At 47.5% G+C, this 21,745-nt stretch overlaps 1 protein-coding gene across 1 annotated transcript in view; it reads right to left on the bottom strand.

Moving 5' to 3' along the window:
- Window positions 1-1,879: 1,879 nt before the first annotated feature.
- The window catches only part of LOC125706899 (transcription factor Maf-like), a 75,054-nt gene continuing 55,188 nt past the window's right edge, over window positions 1,880-21,745 (bottom strand). Inside the window, exon 3 of the mRNA XM_048973765.1 lies at window positions 1,880-8,421. The gene's annotated coding sequence lies outside the window, so the exon portion shown is untranslated. The remainder of the gene's footprint in view (window positions 8,422-21,745) is intronic.

Below are 21,745 nucleotides of genomic sequence, written 5' to 3'. Positions count from 1 at the left end.
TTTGCCCCCCGTATGCCCCTCTGTTTGCCCCCCTGTATGCCTCTCTGTTTGCCCCCCTGTATGCCCATCTGTTTGCCCCCTGTATGCCCCTCTGTTTGCCCCCCTGTATGCCCCTCTGTTTGCCCCCCCGTATGCCCCTCTGTTTGCCCCCCCCGTATGCCCCTCTGTTTGCCCCCTGTATGCCCCTCTGTTTGCCCCCCTGTATGCCCATCTGTTTGCCCCCCGTATGCCCCTCTGTTTGCCCCCCTGTATGCCCATCTGTTTGCCCCCCGTATGCCCCTCTGTTTGCCCCCCCCTGTATGCCCCTCTGTTTGCCCCCCTGTATGCCCCTCTGTTTGCCCCCCCCTGTATGCCCCTCTGTTTGCCCCCCTGTATGCCTCTCTGTTTGCCCCCCGTATGCCCATCTGTTTGCCCCCCGTATGCCCCTCTGTTTGCCCCCCTGTATGCCCCTCTGTTTGCCCCCTGTATGCCCCTTTGTTTGCCCCCCTGTATGCCTCTCTGTTTGCCCCCCGTATGCCCCTCTGTTTGCCCCCTGTATGCCCATCTGTTTGCCCCCCTGATTGCCCCTGGTACCATCTCTCGCCTTCGACAGAGATGTGTGTCCTCTGCCATCTCCGTTCCCAAGATCCACCTTCACTCACAATTTTAAGAGCATTTAACCTGTGTAGGAGGACAGAGTGCTTCTGTCTGATGGGCCAGGCAGAGCAGTGAGACACCAATTAACAAGGGCTCGTTCAATCCCTGTCCAAGCGGATATTCATCTTCTACATTTCACTCTGCTGCATCCCCCATTGACAGGTCGGGAATCAGCTGGGTGGAACACCAGGCAACACGAGGGCCATCAGTACAGTTAAGGGCCGATGTTCAGGAAAAGGCAGGAGTGTCACTCAAATCCCTGCCCTCTGTCCCCTTGTGATCCACTGCCTCTATTGTGGACCCCCCCCAGCTCTTCCCGCACACACATATCCTTCTTATGGAATATCCTAGCCCCCATCTCCAGGTCCCTGTCTCCTGCCTTCCATCTCCTGGCCTCCATCTCCTGGTCTTCATCTCCTGGCCCCAGTCTCTAGCCCTCTGTCTCTTGCCTTCTGCCTCCTTTCCCCCATCTTCAGGTCATCTCCTAATCTCCATCTCCTGCCCTCCGTCTCCTGGCTGCTGTAAGCCAACTCAGCTCCTGTATTCACACAGTCTGCATTTTCACTGCAACAGGCTACCCCCCCCCCTCCCCCAGGCTGAAAGACCGTTGTTTTGCCAGCATCCGGGCTCTGACACCTCAGCCCAACGTGGCATGTTGTTTTATCAGTGAAATCCTTTGACCGGCTCATTGGACACATTGAATGTCGGTCGGCCAGGCTGTCTGCCACCACCGCTGTGGTGTCTGGGTGGAGCTGCTGAGGGGTGCTCACACGACCTGTCAGTCTGCCGAAGCCTGTGAGTGAAGCCCAGAGGGCTAATGACCTTCTCACACTTGGGAGAATAAAAGAAGGAGGTCTGCTTTATGGACGCGTCTGTCAACCACCACATAGCCCCGCTGGTCAGACATGCGTGAATGCGAGCCGAGAGCGAGGTGTGGACAGAGGAATTCTGGGAATGGAGTATACGTACAAGGATGGATGGTGTTGTATTTGCTGCAGAAGCTTGTGGGAAATGATTCACGGTGGCCTACACAGAAGTAGACAATTTATTATTATAGCTATAAAGGCTACTGTTATGTGGGCCACGTATACAACTATAATATTTTATTCAGTCTTCCATTATGCATTTCCATAGGTGCATTTCATATGAAGCAGGAAATATCATGCAATGGACTCATTAATGAACCTTATTAAAATAAGGTGAAAGGTGAAATTCAGCACAGAAGGCAGAAGGGAGGCAGTCATCCTTGTTTCAATGATTATTTATTAAATTTAAAATATCTTTAGTACAGATTAAAAATCAGACACTTCCATCTATTGTGGATGATATGAGTCTTATGTGACAGAAAATAAAGATTTCTATAAAACGCTCTCTGTTACCACTTTGCCTCCTAAGTACATCGTCTATGTTTTGGAAACTTTCAGAAGACCACGGTCTGTCGGAAGGGGGCAAAGCAGGAGACTCTAACTGTTCCGGAAGTGAATTCAGCTTTAGGCGTGCATTTCACACCTGGGGGAGGAAGCGTGTCATATCACTGTGATGGGGAGGACAGTGAGCGCCTTTATTCGCCTGGCAGAAATATCTGAGAGTCTCCGGTTTGCCCCCGGCCCTGTAGGATCACCGCTATCTGACATCATGAATACGGTGTGAGAATGATGAAGGACCCACTACTGCATAAAGAAATGTTATCAAAATGGCCATCTACAATATTCACTCTCAAGGTGTCCAACAAACCGCTTCTGCATTATTTTATTTTTTATTCTCTTTTCTATATTTTTTTGTTTTTAATCACATGCTGTAATGGGAATTCTGGGATACAAAAGTACCTGAAAGGATTTGCTATATCACCAGCATGCATAGCTGTCTGTCATTTACAAGGTGGGTCGGGAACTAAGCAATCTATGGTTTCCCAGTTTATTTACACATCCCAGTGAGGAAAAAGGGAAAACTGTGACATACAAATATCTAAATACTCATCACATGCATATAAAGGGAATACTGGCATGGCTTACAGTAATCTTTGCAAGAAAAACAAAGGTAGCCTTCCAGATAAGCCGTTCATGTACACGGAGCAGCTGACGTCCAGCTTCACACGCACTGTCGGCTGGCCAATCAGAAGGCCAGAAGCCACACCCATACGGCCCAGCTGAAACGACAGTGGTCTACAAACTCGAAATGAGGTGCTGGTGAGCTACACTGACCGGGGATCTTTCTTGTCCAGTGCCGTCCGGCAAGCGGCACCCCTCCACCTGGTCTCTGTTATGCTAATCACAGGCGAAAACTACTCGCGGAGGCGCTTCCCAAAAGTGCGACAGACAGGCGCTCAGAGCTTGGCAATGCTCTTAGAACCTTCTCTTGGAACGCTGCCTCCTTTTTCAGAGTCAGCAGTAGCATAACTGCATATTTTATTGCGACAATACACTTTACAAATGCATTTTTCTTGTTTATTTTGGAAGACTGAAGTCACACCTGAAGGTAAACTCCATTTCTGCACCCTCATCTCCTCATGCCTGGCTGTGGGCGGCGCTGTTTCTCTCGGACCGGCCAGACGTTTCTTTAGGTATTGCTGCACGGACGGGTGACTCCCCAGTGCATTTTCCATCCTGCGGCATCCCAGCTGCCAATCGGAGCCGCGAGGGATACGGTCACCGTGCGAACGTGACGTGGCTTGTAGGAATGAAAGTCCGAAGGAAGGTCCTTCCTCTCAAGAAGCGGAGATGCCAAAGAGTTGTGTTTCATAAGCACTGGGCTCCACAGCTCAGCGCACGGGACGAGACAGAGAAAATGTGCCATGTGATAAATGCGACAGGCCCTCGGGTCGCCCGTCACTCCCCATCATTCTGTCTGCAGTCCTTACGCACAAACCGCATACTATGGTGGAAAAAAACATGAATACCGAAGTGCGTATCTGATGGTGGTGATGGAAATCACATTCGACACAAGAGTATAAAAGTCCACGAGTCCTTAGCCAGGGGAAAGTGAACACATTTGCTATAACGATACCCCACCCGATGCCGAACCCAGTATCGCTTTACGGGGGGACTTGAGGGGGTGACAGTGAGACACAGGGAGCACATGACGCACAGACAAAGTCTGAGGTAGAATAACCGCAACATCAACAACAACAAGTTCATCATAACAGAGATGATATTATGGTATCGGTAGCTTTTTTTGCTACTGTGCCCACATACTCTCCCTCCTACGCCGTGCCCAGTGTATGCACATACTTCCAGTTACCCCAGTAATGTGTTTTGCAGGTTCGGTCTATGACTCAAGCAAGAGGCTAATGACACCATTGGAAACCGCCCCGATATCTGAGTCAACAGGCTTGACCTAAAATCACACATCTGTAAGTGACTAATAAAGCCGACTGGAACAACCAAAATTAATACCGTGATTAAGTTAGAGAAAAAAGGCCCAGCCTTTTTAATGAAAGCGTTCACATTTCCGGTAAAACCTCGCTCAAACATGTCTTACATTAAAGTACATTGAAACTGTCTTTCAGTGTACATAAATACAGCAGAGATCACTGAGGGATGTTTTTTTTTATACAAACACATTTTAAGCCAAAATCACTTAAGTTTATTTGAATCAACGCAATTCATGAATGAAATATAATTTAAAAAAAAAGAGGCTGGCTTCCACAAAAAAAATAAGACTGAAGTAAAGATCAAACTTGAATTAAGGAGTCTGAACAGATCTGAGCTCCAAATCAACTAGATCACCTCGACAGGCTGAATGTGGATCTCCTCCAGCTTCCTGGCGAGATGCTGTGATTCACTTTAACCGGAACCTTCTGTAGTCTAGTATTGTTAATGCATCATGGGAGTAGTGCGCGTAGCTGGATGAGTCTGGTGACGTTCTGGTCCCGGCCACTTTGGACCAGGGTACCTCCAGGAAATTTCGGCACGTTGTTAAGGACATTAATCAGAAAATAATGAGCAGCTGGCTTCCTGCGGTCCGCTGTTTAAGACCTCAATCTGCTTGCTTGACGGCTCAATTTAAACTTGATTTAGACACGAGTGTGTAAAACAGTCCGTAAAGCACTCCATAACACACCCAGGGGGTATGCAGGCACACTCCAGACGGATTCAGGGAAAACGGCAAAATGTTCTTCACTACACTGTCTTGGGAATGAGGGGCTACCTGTGCCAGGGGGCCACACCTCAGTGGGAGGTGGGGATGGGAGAGGGGCAGGAGGGGCCGCTGAAGGAGAGAGCCACTGGGGACAAGGGGGTAGGGGTGTGGATATGGCCACTTAATTGATGATGTGAAAGGATTTCCACCCCCCTGTGTGTGCCATGTGAGTTTTTGTGAGTCGCCGTAACTGCGCCGATCCTTAGACCCAAAGGACACATTTTCATTGAACAAACCTAATGTAAGTCACATGTCACAGTATTATGCAGCTTTCTGTTCGTACGGCATCACACTCCATGTATATCTGAGGCCTGCAGTGAATGAGCACGCTCTTTCTGGAACGAAAGGGGGGCGCTGCAAGGCGACGATTCGCTGCGGGTTAAGAAGCAATCCAGAATATTCCAGAGCAGGATTCCATATGTTCCTTTATGCATGTGTTTCTCCCTCTACATCCATCATTTTAATTCTCCGCTTGTCTGTTCCAAAGAGTATCACGATTCCCTGGTGGATGTAAGTGTGTGTACATACACGGGTTTCCACCTGAACATAGTCCCAAATATTTATTTTCATTATTATTTTTTAAAGTTGTCAGCTTTTAATGTCTCTATACAGCTGGACATAGAGGATCATGTGTGTTTGCGTGAAAAATGCAGTTCCAGCCTGCTTACATAACGCAAATTATGATTTTTTTTTATATTAATAAAACTATAGATGTCAGGTGCTGAAGTTAAGGATTAAATACCATGTGAATCTCTTGATTTTATCACATAATACAAGATACATGCGTTTGATTGCATAATTATTGAGGGCAGAAAGTGTGTCCATGTTTCACGAAGAGTTGCTGTTGATCCGGGATATCCAGCTGTGATCACCCAGAATCCTTTGCTGCTTTCTGTCACTGGGATGTAGTTCCAAGGTGCCCAACATTTCCAGCTCCGAACCACTGGCTCACTTGATGGGCGTCTCATGCGCTACTATTCTGTGACGGATTCTTTCCCGAGGAGTGAACATTTTCACAGTTTCCAGCCAAGAAATACTTTTCAGATGTATGACTGAAGAAGTCCATGCCATGCTTTGGGGATGTGATGTTTTACTATCACAGCTTACAAACTTCACCGTTTAATCATCATTAAACAAAAGAAACAGTTGAGGATGGTCCTGTATCTGTATCTCTAATATTCTTAAAAAGCCCAAATCACAGAAGCAGTGAATCTGGATCATTTCTGTGTACACTGGACCTGAATCTCTTCTGCATACAGAGGACTTGGATCCATTCTGTGTGCAGTGGACCTAGATCCCTGTTATGTACAGTGGACCTGAATCCCTTCCATGTACAGTGGACCTGAAACTCTTCTGTATACAGTGGACTGGGATCTCTTGCTTGTTCAGTGGACCTGAATCCCTTCTGTGTACAGTGGACTTGGATCCATTCCATGTGCAGTGGACCTAGATCCCTGCTATGTATAGTGAACCTGGTTCCCTGCTGTGTACAGTGGACCTGGGTCCCTGCTGTGTATAGTGGACCTGGTTCCCTGCTGTGTACAGTGGACCTGGTTCCCTGCTGTGTACAGTGGACCTGGATCCCATCTGTGTATAGTGGACCTGGGTCCCTGTTGTGTACAGTGGACCTGGTTCCCTGCTGTCTACAGTGAACCTGGATCCCATCTATGTATAGTGGACCTGGGTCCGTGCTGTGTACAGTGGACCTGGTTCCCTGCTGTCTACAGTGACCTGGATCCCATCTATGTATAGTGGACCTGGGTCCCTGTTGTGTACATTGGACCTGAATCCCTTCAGTGTACAATGGACCTAGAACTCTGCTGTGTACAGTGGACTTGGTTCCCTGCTGTCTACAGTGAACCTGGATCCCATCTGTGTATAGTGGACCTGGGTCCCTGTTGTGTACATTGGACCTGAATCTCTTCAGTGTACTATGGACCTAGAACCCTGCTGTGTACAGTGGACCTGGTTCCCTTCTCTGTACAGTGGACCTGAATCCCTTCTGTGTACAGTGGACCTGGATCCCTGCTGTGTATAATGGACCTGGTTCTCTGTTGTGTACAGTGCACCTGGATCCCATCTGTGTACACTGGACCTGGATCCCTTCTGTGCACAGATGACCTGTGGACAGTTAATCTTGGTGTGTACAGTGGACCTGGTTCCCTGCTGTGTTTAGTGGATCTATTCTTTTGGACAAAATAAAAACCTCAGTCTACTGTTTAATGGTAGCATGCGATCACTGTGACAGCACGTTACTTGGTTACAGTAATATCTATTGTACACGCTGAGTATTTAAATACAAAGTGGCACTTTCTATGAGGAAATTCTTGCTGTTTATCCTCCTGGAGTTGAGCTGAAGCACGAATCTGAAGCTGGCAGAGTTGTTGCTGAGACACCTGACTGCCTGTGGAAGTGAGTGGCATGACAGAGACTGGCCACATCTGCACGGACGGACCTCGGGCTGCCAACCCCGAAACTCGCAGGCTGTGGCTGAGGCCCCCTCCAGGATGACTCGCTCTGTTTGCGGATGCAGGGAGCCCTGAAGGAAGAAGCCGCGAGTCTCATTCAGCAGACAAAGAGACACAACAGCGGGAGGGACAGCTGGCGGAATGCGTGAGTGTGACCAAAACAGGCGGTCACTGTTTTGGGCTGATATAAAGCAACACGCACGTGCGAGGTGAAGCGAGACTCTAAGAATTTGGCTGACTAAAGATATCTGGAAGTGGCTGTGATATACCTCTAAAATCTGACAGCTACAGGCATAGCCTGGTGTCCTCCTCCAAAGGTCACGTTGGTCATGGGTGTCATGAGGCGTCATCATACAATAACAGTTCTCCTTGAAATGAAAACATCGCAGCTCTAAAGTGGCAGGAACGCGAAGTTCCTCTAGGAACCGGGAACACAACAGATGAAAGATTTCTGAAGGTCGGAATGGAGGCCCCACGCAGCTGTGCTCCCTGTCTGCACCAGGTCATCCTGCCAACCGTGTGAGCTTCTCCACGGTCCTGGGAGCCCTTATGAAGATGTCAACACTAGAGGATCCCCAGATTATTTCAAATGCTGTGGCCCCGTCACAGCTGCAAACATCTGGGAGGACGATTCACTGCGATACAAACGATTTCCGATACACATGCCTTCACAGGCGTAAAGATGCAGCAAAGAAAACTGAACTTTTTCTTGTAGTTTGAAAAAGGGGGGTGGGAAGGAATGCAGAGGTAAATGGATCACACTATATATTTACAATTAGCTCCTTCTGTATACTGCAATAAAAATCTTCAAAAAGGACCAGTTTTGTGTTAATGCAGATGTTTAAGATGATTAAGTGGTTAATTCATTAGCAAACATCCTGAGCGTGAGTCACAAGTCTCACAGATGTGTTCTTATATCTCCATACGCAAAATCACACCAACATAAGTGTCCAACCAAAAGAGTCTCTTAGAAAGTGAAGAAGATGAAGTTCTCAGGTTGCAACTGTATCCACAGCTGGAGAGCAGGCATCTGAAGAGAAGATGCCATGATGTTTTTCTGGACACAAGGATGAAGGTGGGGGGGGGGCAGCGTCACCGTGGATGTCGTCAGGGATGTGTCAGTTGTGCTTCGTGTCTGTGCTGGTCATTCTGTGCCATTGGCATTCTGTCACCATGCTCTCTGCAAAAACAAGGGGGGGGGGGGGTGGGGTTACAGCAGGCCTTCACTACCGTCACCCTCTGCACTGTCCGAATGCTCAGACTACACAGCGACTCAGGCCAGAGCCCCCAGGCAGCGGGAGCTCAAGGCTAAACGAGATACTTATAAACAAACACGGAGAGCTGCGGCTAAATAATTTATCCTGCAGCCGTTTATCCAGTCAGGAAGGAGGAGGGACTGAGGCAGCAATCGATAACCATCCTGAGGAAGTTAGCCGGGGGAGCCAGGCTCAGGAGCTGAGTGTGAGTGAATGATCTCAACGACAACAGCAAAAGAGGGCAAGTCACATTGATACAGTTTGTTATTATTATTATTATTATTATTCAAGAAACATGCTCACATTTTTAATTGAAAAAAATCTACCAAACAGTTAAAGCATTAAACCCGTTAGACTGAAACTGCGTTAGCCTGGTGGCTTAGTGGGAGGCGGGGCTTCAAAACCCGCCTCCGCTGTGTGTGTGTGGAGATTGTTCGTTCTCCCCGTGTCACGTGGGTTTCCTCTGAGGACCCCGTTTGCTCCTGTAATCCTTGCAGTTACACTTAGACTATGTAGTCCATAGTGTGTGAATGTGTATGAACAGAGGTGTATTTCCAGGGTGTACCCAGCCTTGTGCCCTGTAACGGACTGGCATCCCGTCCAGGGTGTACCCAGCCCTGTGCCCTGTAACGGACTGGCATCCCGTCCAGGGTGTACCCAGCCCTGTGCCCTGCAACGGACTGGCATCCCGTCCAGGGTGTACCCAGCCCTGTGCCCTGTAACGGATTGGCATCCCGTCCAGGGTGTACCCAGCCCTGTGCACTGTAACGGACTGGCATCCCATTGAGGCTATACCCAGTGACTAGTTGCAACCCGTTATCAAAGCAATAGCTGCATATTGCAGTTTGCTATTTCATAGCCAGATAATTTGCAGCAGTCTGATGAAAATCAAACCATAAACAATAAACATAAAATGTGACATGCGCTGGATTAACATGGGAATAGCCTTCACCCAGGAAGAAACACAGGCATCGAAAAGAGTCTCCGTACAAGTAGAACTTCACAGAAACATCAGTTTGAAAGCAGACACCTTTTGAGGTTTGGACAGAGCCGAAACTCTTTCCAAAGTGGACAAATTCACTGACGTGACACAGTCAGTTAATTTGGGCTGCTGCTAAGTTAGCTGGTCCAGACTGAAACTGCTCCACGTCCTTAGTGTGCATCATCACCCTGACCAGTGTGGAGCCCCGGGAGGTGCCTGCCTGACCTGTGTGCTCACGTCTTTACAGGTTAATTACCACTGAGACCCTGCTCAAAGAGTGCAGACGAGAGCGTTACACACTCCCTGCGCACTACACACCTCACTCAGGGAGAAACAGGGAGGCAGTGCACTGACGGAGTAAATCTGGATGAAAAGGGTAAGAATGAGTGAGTATGCAAGAGAGACGGCTGGGAAAGGTGGGCCGGGAGCCCACAGGGTATTCCGGAAAGGACAGACACAGGAAGGTGCCCCATCCCAGGAAGGTTCACTTTGGTTATGTTTGTTAAATAAGTGCCACAGTAAAGGCCCTGATGTGGGAGAGGATCATGCTGTCCTCTCTGCTACTGGCAGCCGACTCTATATCTCATGTAAAACTGAACTTACAACACGATCTTCTAATCCACAAATACCACGCTTAAGACAAAAAAAAAAAACACTGTGTCTTTAAAAACACAGACAATAGTCTTCATTTTCACCTTATGTCCACATAATGCCACCAGTCCCCCAAAACAAAGACTCTCAAAGCCATATGCTTCTGAAAACTGCATTTTAGAATTAAGTATCGATGTACATTTCATACTTGTCGAATACAGTTTGTTGCTACCTGATCTGTACAGCCTACCCGATCTGTTCACGTACGTTCCACGTGTGTGCATGTGTCACGCCCCGGGTCGTCCGATTCTCCCATGTGCCACGCCCCCCTCTCTACCTCATGTGGAATCCCCGTGTTCCCAGCGGTTCCACGTCATGTTAATTACTGTTACATATTTAAGTCCGTATCTGTGTGTCAGTCGTAGTCCGGTCATTGACGTCGTTCTGTGCTGAGTAGCGTTTCTATCCTGAATAATCCCTGTGTTCACCCGATTTCCTTGGACTCCGGCTTCTCTGCTCCGTGACCCCCACCTTTGTGACAGCATGTGTGTGTCGCTGTCCACTTTGCATGCATGCATTGAACAATTTACGACTGGTAGCGAACAATGCATGTAAGAGTGTTTGCGACAGTCAGCCGATGTTAACTTCACACGAGAACCCGCACACTTGTAAGTTGTACTGTGAGCTATTGGAGATATATACGCTTACTGTATTGTAGGTCTCGGACCTTTAGTTGTTTGGGGTAGATTGCTCCTTTTTCACACTGTAAATAAATACTTTTATTCTCATATTTATTATTGATATTATCTGTTATGATTGTACGATTCCTTAGTTGTGAAGGTGTGTTGATTTCCTTGCTGCTGTAGCACCTGAGTGATGTCAGTGATGTCATCTCAGGCCACTAGACTCACAGTAATGAAGGGACAGTGTGGACGATAGATAGTGAAATAAGCAAGTGTATATCTCAGGAGACTTTAAAGAATCATGAGAGGATGGCAGACTGGGTTTTGCTGGGATTCCCAGTCACTTACAATGTTGTCAAAGCATAATTATGGAAGAAGAGGCTGTTTCACCATTATGGTCAGACATAAGTAATTACTTATATATTTGCATGTTTTCCTATTTATGCATTGTTATCTCTATTATTATCCCTGTTATTTTTATTCTACTTATTGTTCTTTGTACTTCTGAGAAGAGACATTCACAGATGCGGAAGGTTCCTCAGATCCACAGAGATGGATGAAGAGCACAATGGTGCCACGATACATTCGCCTTGTACAGCAGAAGGCCACAGGGGGCATCAGCGAGCTGCGCTGGATGTGAGTCAGCACCCTGTACAATGACAGCGATCAGCCTCAGCACGACTCGCACAGCTGGACGCAGGAACCTCGCTCGGCTGCTGACCAGCCAGGCCCTGAGGCGAGGATGCTGCGTGCTGCGTCCGCAGCCAACGGGTGAAAACAGGCAGCAGATAACACACGAGGGAGACTTTCTGGTTTTGATGCCTGGACGCTGTCCGGGAGATCCGCATGGGCACTTGAACAAAGCCATATCGACCAGCGTATTGAAAGCATTTGATGGGTAATCCATGGTCTCCTTTGAGCTCTTTGCATTTAGGATTTTTGTTTTCAGAAAGCAACCTTGATCCCACGACCAGCTGAAATGCCCCTTTACAGCAATACAGGCTGCAGACCATAGTTAACCGGGCTTTCCCAAGATCTCTGCTCAGATGGAAATGGAACTTTTTTAATGTATGACATGTAACAGATCAACTTTAACTGATGGATGACTGATTGGCTGACTCAAATGAGCAGAATGTAATCATAAATGAGGTTGCAAACCATCTCCTCATGCTGATCTGTGTTGAGGAAACAGACCAATGATCACTCTAGTTAGTTTAATGTTTCGGCAGGGTCATCAACCAGCTAACAACCCAGTGAACTTATGGTACATCTGCACCATCCATGTAAACTTTATGGTGGAGGACGGCAGTGGTATAATTTTATGGTGGCAGTCTCACGCCGCATTGGCATAGAGGGCAAAGTCTTTGAGGTGGCAGAGCGTAGATGGTCTCTGCGGCAGAAGCAGAGTCTTATCGGTGTGTGGATGATCTTCTGTGGAATCTCCAGTGCTTTCTGTCATACACTGCACAGCCATGCTTCACTGTCACATGCACTGCAAAGCCGTGTTTCACTGTCACGCACTCTGCAAAGCCGTGCTCCACCGTCACACGCTCTGCACAGCCATGCTTCACTGTCCCACACTCTGGACAGTTGTGCTTCACTGTCAAACACTCTGCACGGTTATTCTTCACTGTCACACACTTCACAAAGCCCTGCTTCTTTATCACACACTCTGCACAGCCATGCTTCTCTGTCACACGCTCTGCACGGCTGTGTTTCACTGTCACACGCTCTGCACGGACATGCTTCACTGTCACACACTGTACAGCCATGCTTCACTGTCACATGCACTGCACGGCTGTGTTTCATTGTCACACGCTCTGCACGGCCATGCTTCACTGTCACACACTCTGCACAGCCATGCTTCACTGTCTGTACCCTGACTGTCTGATGCTATTTCCTTTCACTTATTCACTTATTTTCTCTGATTTTCCACCATTTTCTCAGATGTACTGGAGATACTGGTTCCTTAATGTGATACAATATTAAAGAATGAATTAAATATTTCTGGGGCTCTCTGCATTATTCTGTTATTCTCCATCTTTGGAGATGCACACATAAACAAATAAATAAATAAATACATAAAATGGCACAGATGTGAATATAAAAATACGCAGCCTGTGGTTCTATGAGGCTGTCGTTGCTGTTCCTCCTGCTCCGTCTTCCCTTGTTCGTATTCACCTCGATCCCTGTTTCCCTATATTGTCGAGGTAAACACTCCAATCTCCTCACTGCTTACAAAGTCAGCATAAAAGCACTGTGGCTGCTGTCGTTTGGGCTGGAATGAGATTCATCACCAAACCGAGCGAAATTTATTGTCTAAATGCTCAGTAATAAGCATAAAATGTCCAACAGTGAAGCTCAAATAAGTAATTATGCACAGCACACATGAGGGATAAAAGATGAACTGTGAAACATTGCAGCCACAATTTTATATCTGAGAAAGTCACACTTTAAAATACAATGTACGAGTTCACATACGAAGCACACCTACACCACAGATCAGGGTGATGGTGACACTGGGCATCTCTGTGTCAGTGCCAGGCTCAGGTCTGTCCCCAACCCCCAACCCCAATGATCAGAGTGACAGTGACAATGACAGTGACACTGGGTATCTCTGTGTCAGTGCCCAGTTCAGGTCTGTCCCCAATCCCCAACCTCCATGATCAGAGTGACAGTGACAATGACAATGACAGTAACACTGGGCATCTCTGTGTCAGTGCCCAGTTCAGGTCTGCCCCCAATCCCCAACCCCAATGATCAGAGTGACAGTGACAATGACAGTGACACTGGGCATCTCTGTGTCAGTGCCCAGTTCAGGTCTGTCCTCAATCCCCAACCCCAATGATCAGAGTGACAGTGACAGTGACACTGGGCATCTCTGTGTCAGTGCCCAGTTCAGGTCTGTCCCCAATCCCCAACCCCCATGATCAGAGTGACAGTGACAATGACAGTGACACTGGGCATCTCTGTGTCAGTGCCCAGTTCAGGTCTGTCCTCAATCCCCAACCCCAATGATCAGAGTGACAGTGACAGTGACACTGGGCATCTCTGTGTCAGTGCCCAGTTCAGGTCTGTCCCCAATCCCCAATCCCCATGATCAGAGTGACAGTGACAGTGACACTGGGCATCTCTGTGTCAGTGCCCAGTTCAGGTCTGCCCCCAATCCCCAACCCCAATGATCAGAGTGACAGTGACAATGACAGTGCCACTGGGCATCTCTGTGTCAGTGCCCAGTTCAGGTCTGTCCTCAATCCCCAACCCCAATGATCAGAGTGACAGTGACAGTGACACTGGGCATCTCTGTGTCAGTGCCCAGTTCAGGTCTGTCCCCAATCCCCAATCCCCATGATCAGAGTGACAGTGACAATGACAGTGACACTGGGCATCTCTGTGTCAGTGCCCAGTTCAGGTCTGTCCCCAATCCCCAATCCCCATGATCAGAGTGACAGTGACACTGGGTATCTCTGTGTCAGTGCCCAGTTCAGGTCTGTCCCCAATCCCCAATCCCCATGATCAGAGTGACAGTGACAATGACAGTGACACTGGGCATCTCTGTGTCAGTGCCCAGTTCAGGTCTGTCCCCAATCCCCAACCCCCATGATCAGAGTGACAGTGACAATGACAGTGACACTGGGCATCTCTGTGTCAGTGCCCAGTTCAGGTCTGTCCCCAATCCCCAACCCCCATGATCAGAGTGACAGTGACAGTGACAGTGACACTGGGCATCTCTGTGTCAGTGCCCAGTTCAGGTCTGTCCCCAATCCCCAACCCCCATGATCAGAGTGACAGTGACAATGACAGTGACACTGGGCATCTCTGTGTCAGTGCCCAGTTCAGGTCTGCCCCCAATCCCAAACCCCCATGATCAGAGTGACAGTGACAATGACAGTGACACTGGGCATCTCTGTGTCAGTGCCCAGTTCAGGTCTGTCCCCAATCCCCAACCCCCATGATCAGAGTGACAGTGACAATGACAGTGACACTGGGCATCTCTGTGTCAGTGCCCAGTTCAGGTCTGTCCCCAATCCCCAACCCCAATGATCAGAGTGACAGTGACAATGACAGTGACACTGGGCATCTCTGTGTCAGTGCCCAGTTCAGGTCTGTCCCCAATCCCCAACCCCCATGATCAGAGTGACAGTGACAATGACAGTGACACTGGGCATCCCTGTGTCAGTGCCCAGTTCAGGTCTGTCCTCAATCCCCAACCCCAATGATCAGAGTGACAGTGAGAGTGACACTGGGCATCTCTGTGTCAGTGCCCAGTTCAGGTCTGTCCTCAATCCCCAACCCCCATGATCAGACTGACAATAACAGTGACACTGGGCATCCCTGTGTCAGTGCCCAGTTCAGGTCTGTCCTCAATCCCCAACCCCAATGATCAGAGTGACAGTGACAATGACAGTGACACTGGGCATCCCTGTGTCAGTGCCCAGTTCAGGTCTGTCCCCAAGCTCCCGATGAGCAGCATCACACCCGTATTAGCTAGGGAGGTGGAATCCCATCCACAGCGTCAAGCATCTCCATACACCAGCCACGCCCAGCCTGTTCCCCCCCCATTCCTCATCCCTGTACTGGGTCCCTCTTTCCAACCGTAACAGCTCGGAGTTATTAAATTATAATAATAAAATTTTACAATCATATCAATATATAATTTAAACTATTAAATTATTATGTGTGTTTGTGTGAGCGTGTGTGTGCTCGTGTGTATTTCGCGTCTGTGTGTTTGTGGCCTTTCACAGTTGCACAATTTGCACTTGTCTTGTGTTTATCTGTATTTTTAGCTTTTCCTCTAAGACGCCTGCCCGTGTCAGACTGTGAATTCCCCTCCATGCTTTCGATGCTTCTGCCCCAGAAGCTGGTGCTGAAGTGGGCCCCCCTCCTTTCCCCTCATTTCCCCCCCCCCCCCCCCCCAATGGATGTCTCCGCACCAGCCGGCCGCCGCACGTTTGTGATTCATGGGCCGCGTTTCGGCTTTGCGATGGCGGCACCGCTGCTCTGCGTGGGAGGCCGGGGAGGGGCTGTCTGTTGTGTTTTCTCGCCGCGTTGACGGTCAGTGGGACGGGGGCTGTCCCCGTACAAAGGCACACGGCCGACATGCTTCCTGAAATGCAAATGCTTGTGGTTCAGCAGAGGAAAAATGTCACGGCCCCTCTCTGGTCGGCTTTCAGAGACAAAGAGAACCAAATGGCTGTTTTTAAGCCTCGTGTATACGGGCTACTTAGAATGAAGACACAGAGGTGAATCTAACCAGCCACACACACACACACACACACACACACACACACACACAGCCTTCAATGCTGCTATAATTCATGCGGAAGCTTCTGATTAAGCTGCACAGCTTTGACCGTTCAACCAATTGACCTGCCCACCCTGTTACTTTCAGCCATACAAAACACCCTAATAAAGCAGACATAAATGCGAGCGGCTGCATTTAGAGCAGGCTGCGGAAACAGTGTCACTCTGCCCAGTGCAACGGGGTCAGTGAAATGCAACTTGGAAAGCTAAGTGAAGCCCTCTATCTGGCGGCCTTGGAGGGGGGGGGGGGTGGGGGGGGGTGGGGATCACCCCCTATTATTAACGACCAAAATCATTCCAATGATCTTAACAAGGGGCAAGTTTTCAAAAATAGTCCTACGCACAAAATACAGCAGAAACAAAGTCATTTTTACTGGAAATCGTGACTATCCACACACAGCAACATGTCAATGATAATATGTCTAAAAAAAGCAGGTTATTTAAGATGGCATGGCTCTCGTTTGCATTTTTTACACGTATCCTTCCTGCTTCAAATTGATAAAATGGAAGCGTTTCCAAAGTAAAAATAAACACAGCCTCAAACTGGTTGATTGTTATATAACTATAATCATAAAGCAGATAGTTATTTATATGGACGCCCACATTTATTTACTTGGCAGTGAATTGACACAGACAATGTGAGTTGATTACTAAGTACAGTGAGAAACTCTGCTACCTCTGAAAAGTCACCAGATGGATATTCAGCATTAAATCGATTTGCTGCCTGCAACATACTCATACAAAAATGGACTTACGACAGCCTTCGGCTAACAAATGAAAAGACAATTCGCTATTGTATTTTAGTTATACAAAAGCTATAGCTTTACACACGGACACACACTCACATACACACTGATAGACACACACACACACACACACACACAAACACACAAAGACTGTCCATTTATTTCTATGGGCAAAACCCTAATCCCAGCGATGAAAACCTTAACCCCTACCCAGCCTGAACTTTAACCAGAAGCAACCAAACAAACTACAGGTCTTTTGGCATATTTTTTTTCGATTGCAGTCACAGATTTTTATGAAATTGAATTTCCCCTAGTGGAGACTGAAAAAAAAAATGGTCCCCACAACATCAAAATAACAGGTTTTTAATCACATGGGGTCATTTGGTCCCCAAGATGTAAGGTATATCTAACCCACACACATAAGCACACGTACAGACACAAAGGCACACGCACAATAAAACACACACACACACAGGCACAAAAACACATGTTGGCATACCTATCTAAATGGAGACCGTCCATTCATTTCTATAGGAAAAACCCTAATCCCAATCACGACACACACTCAGATACACAAACTCACACACTCACAGAGACACACTCAGACTCGCATACTCACACACTCACACCGACACACATACTCACACACTCACAAAAACACATACTCACAGAGACAGACTTAGACACACACACTCACAGACACACGCCACACACATACTCACACACTCACAGACACACACTCAGAAACACATACTCTCACAGGCAGACTTAGACACACATACTCACATACTCATACACTCACAGACACACATACTCACATACTCAAACACTCACCGAGACACATACTCATAAACTCACAGACACACATACTCACACACTCACAGAGACACACCGACACTGCCAATCTTCACTTGGCCCGGCCTGGAAATTTCCACCAGCAGTTTTACAGACAAAACAATTTGCTGCCGGCAGATGATAGAAAGTGGCCCCTCTCACCTTCCCTAATTTGGGGGTATTTTGAGAATGCGTTTTTGAGAAGTCTGTTTTCCTGGGTACACTTTCTGCTCATGAAGACAGCAGTTACTCAATCACTGCGCCATTTATAGGAACATGGATGCAATGGCAGACCAGTCTCGTCTCAGCAGTGGGGGCTGGCCACTCGCTTGGTGGAATCTGGTCACTAATTTGGATTTTGTTCATTATTGCGCACTGACTTCCCCATCTGGGGAATTAATGAAATATACAAGCAATGTGCTGCCAGTGGTTTAAGTTACGTCTATTTACTGCATGCAAAATCAGTATTTTTATGAATTACTTTCAGATAATTTCAGTTATTAATTTCAATTGTCGATGTGCCACAAACTCACAAAATGATGGTCGAGGGTTTAAAGGTCACTGATCTCAAGAGGGCATCAACAGTTGCACCTTCGAAGAAAAATTCATTCTTAATTAATTCTTAATCTTATTTAAAAATTAAATCAGCAGAATCATTCCAGACCACGATTACATTCTGCCAGCGCTGAATCTTTCATATTGCTTTAATGAACAGTTCTGGAGAATCTTCCCACCCAAACATGTACAGCATTTCCCATCAGCTATGACTGTATAAAGGCTCCCGGTTATATAGATTCCCATTCTACCATTCTTCCCATTCCCATTCTATGTTTGATTGTGTACTGCTGTGTAAATTCTGTCCAGTGCCTCTTTGCCTCTCCTGACATTTACATCAAAAGCAGCTCATCACCACTAGTGAGCTAGAAGATCTTCTATTCCTGAGCATTTGGAGAAAAGCTCTGTATCTACTGCACAAACAAAAGAAAACTACATTAAAATCCAAGAGATGATAACATCCGGGAAATATGGCAAAAAATATAAACACTGATCAACAATAATATTAAAAACACTGACAGGTGAAGTGAATAACATTGATTATTTTGTTACAGCAGCACTTGTCAAGGAAGCCAGTAAATATTAGGCAAACCAACAGTCAAGTCTTGAAGTATAAAGATCTGAGTGAGTTTCACAGGGCCCAAATTGTGATGGCTAGATGACCGGTTCAAAGCAGGTCTTTTGGGGTGATCCCAGTATGCAGTGGTCAGTACCCACCAAAAGTGGTCCAAGGATGGCCAATCAGTAAACCGGCAATGGGGTCATGTGCACCCAAGCCTCACTGATGCAATCTAACCTGTCTGGTCGATCTTAGAGGAGATCTACTGTAGCACAAATTGCTGAAAACCTTAAAGATGGGCATGTGAGCGTCAGAACTGGATCATGGAGCAACGGAAGAAGGTGGTCTGGTCTGATGAGTCACGTTTTCTTTTATATCATGTGGACAGCAGAATGCACATGCATCGTTTACCTGGGGAAGAGATGGCACTAGCATGCACTATGGGAAAAAAGCAAGCTGGCAGAGGCAATGAGATGCTCGCGGCAATGTTCTGCTGGGAAACCATGGGTCCTGGCATTTATCGGGATGTTACCTGGACACACACCACCTATCTAAACACTGTTGCAGACCAAATGCACCACTTCATCGCAACGGTATTCCCCAATGGCAGTAGCCTCTTTCAGAAAGTCAATTCACCCTGCCACATCACAGAATTTGTTCAGGAATGGTTTGAGGAACGTGAAAAAGAGTGCAAGATGTTCACTTGACCTCCAAATTCCCCAGATCTCAATCTTATTGAGCATCTGTGGGATGTGCTGGACCAACAAGTCCGATCCATGGAGGTTCCACCTCATAACTTACAGGACTGCTAACATCTTGGTGCCAGATACCACAAGACACCTTCAGAGGTCTTGTGGAGTCCATGTCTTGATGGGTCAGAACTGTTCTGGAGGAACAAGGGGGTCTAGGGATTAGGCATGTGGTTTTAATGTCATGGCTGATCAATGCATATTTCTACAGGCCTTGAGTTGAAACTGTATTAATAATGCTGTTGCAGTTTCCCATGTCTTTCCTCCTGAGTATACTGACCCCTTCAGACAAGCGCTGGAAGCCTCTCCGATCGTTCCTAACTTCTTATGAAGGATGGGAAGGCCCAGAAGGGACACACTGGGAGGAAGAGATGGAGTCTGTCTCTAGCAGTTTTCAAACGAGATGAGAAATGAGTGGAAGGTCTTGGGCGCGTTCATGCCCCATGCGCGTTCAGGGAAAGTGCAAAAAGGCTGGGAGTGAGAGAAGAGGGTAACGTGGGCGGAGCAGAAGATCTGAGTGGTGCATCCTTTGGAATGTTAGCCAGGCTGACTCAGGCCCCATGCTAAAGAAATGGTACAATCTGCCCGCTGTAGCTGATGAGCCTCTGTACTATAGGACCGCATGCAAAAGACAGAGCTGCGGGGAGGAGGGGGCCAATGGGGGGGAGGGGTGTTTTCTGGCCAATAGCATCAATTAGCTTAGATGCTACACTAACGCTGTCGGTTACTCTCTGCCAGCAGTGATGGGGATATCAACAGTGACTTGCTGAATAATCGCAGGGGGGGCATCGTCAGAAATGGAAGACGAAAATAATTATCAAGGGCAGCTTCATGACTGCAGGACTCAGTCTATTGTCTGTTTTTACAGAATGTGCCTCATGTGAAGAAACGCAGTGAGAGAAAGAACATCAAAAGCATAAACTTACATATATAATTAATATAAATGTATACAAAATTATTATAAAAATGAAGCCAGTAGCAGTTCATTTCTGTCTGAGGATTTAATATAAAAAGTATAACGGCAGGTACCTGCAGTGGTGGTGCTCCAGCGTGGGATTTGTGCTTGTAATCTGTGTTGGACACAACGCTGCTCTCTCTTTCGCTCTCTTCCTCTCTGTTCTTTTATTTCTGCTTTCTTTGTGTGAATTAATCTTTGTGAAGCAGTTCTCGTGCCTTTGGTGATGTTACAGTGATGTCACCTACTTTCCCAGTCCGATCTGTAAAAGGACCTGATGTAAAGGTCCATGTCCATCGAAAGCACTGCGTAATGAATTTGGTGACCAGTGTTGACGCACCACAGCACAAGAACGAAATGTGTCCTCTGCATTTATCCCATATGTGACATAGCAGGGGGCAGCTAATTCAGCGCCCGGGGAGCAGTGCTTGGGGGTGGTACCTTGCTCAGGGAACCTCAGTGGTACCTTGCTGGTCAGGGTTTTTAACCAGCAATCTTTCAATTACAAGTGCACTTCCCTAACCATTAAGCAACCACTGCCCACATATATAAACATATATTCCCATTCCGAGGCAGGGCTGGTGGCTTAATCAAGCTTGTTAACCCTGGCAGAGATATTCGTCATGCGGTAACTGAAGGAGGAAGGGAGGGAAGACCACGTTCGTGCTGTAACTCTCCCACACTGAGGATGACGGGGCAAAAGGGTGTGGCCCTCAGCTCTGGGCCACTGCAGTGTGTTGGGCTGCTTCTCCTCTTCATCTTGGACACGGTACCCTCTGTAACCTGAAGTGAGGCCACCTGATGCGGCTGTTTTTAAAGCTATCAATGGTGGAAGCTGGAAGAGTTTAATTCACATGATGGACGGCACTCCTGGAGTTCCTCTGCATGGTGACAAAACACATCCGGCTACTATGTATCGCTTCTTAATTATGCCCTGAAGTCTCAGACCTGCCAGTAAATTTTGGGGTGGGGGTTCTGTCTGCTGAGTCGCGGTGATAGATTATCAGTTATTAACTGCAGGAATTTCACGTCGTCTGCGAGGTGTTGCAGGTAACACATCTCCTAAGGACTGACACTGAAGGTCAAGGTCAGTCTGTTCCTGAAAGGATGAGCAGGGAACTGCTGGTGGTAACAGGACTCTGTCTGGCCGAGGGTTGGGAGTACAGAGCCTGCGGACCCTCAGAGAAGCCCGGTGTCGGAGGTATGGGACTCTGGCCAAGGCGCAGAATTATAGAGCCTGCCGACTCTCAGAGTTGTGGAATGGGACTCTGTCGACTTTTATAATTACTG

This window comes from Brienomyrus brachyistius, chromosome 13, assembly GCF_023856365.1.
Source record: "Brienomyrus brachyistius isolate T26 chromosome 13, BBRACH_0.4, whole genome shotgun sequence".
Classification (NCBI taxonomy): Eukaryota; Metazoa; Chordata; class Actinopteri; order Osteoglossiformes; family Mormyridae; genus Brienomyrus; species Brienomyrus brachyistius.
The sequence above is the reverse complement of the archived record's forward strand: the minus strand, read 5'-3'. Positions and strand labels throughout refer to the sequence as shown.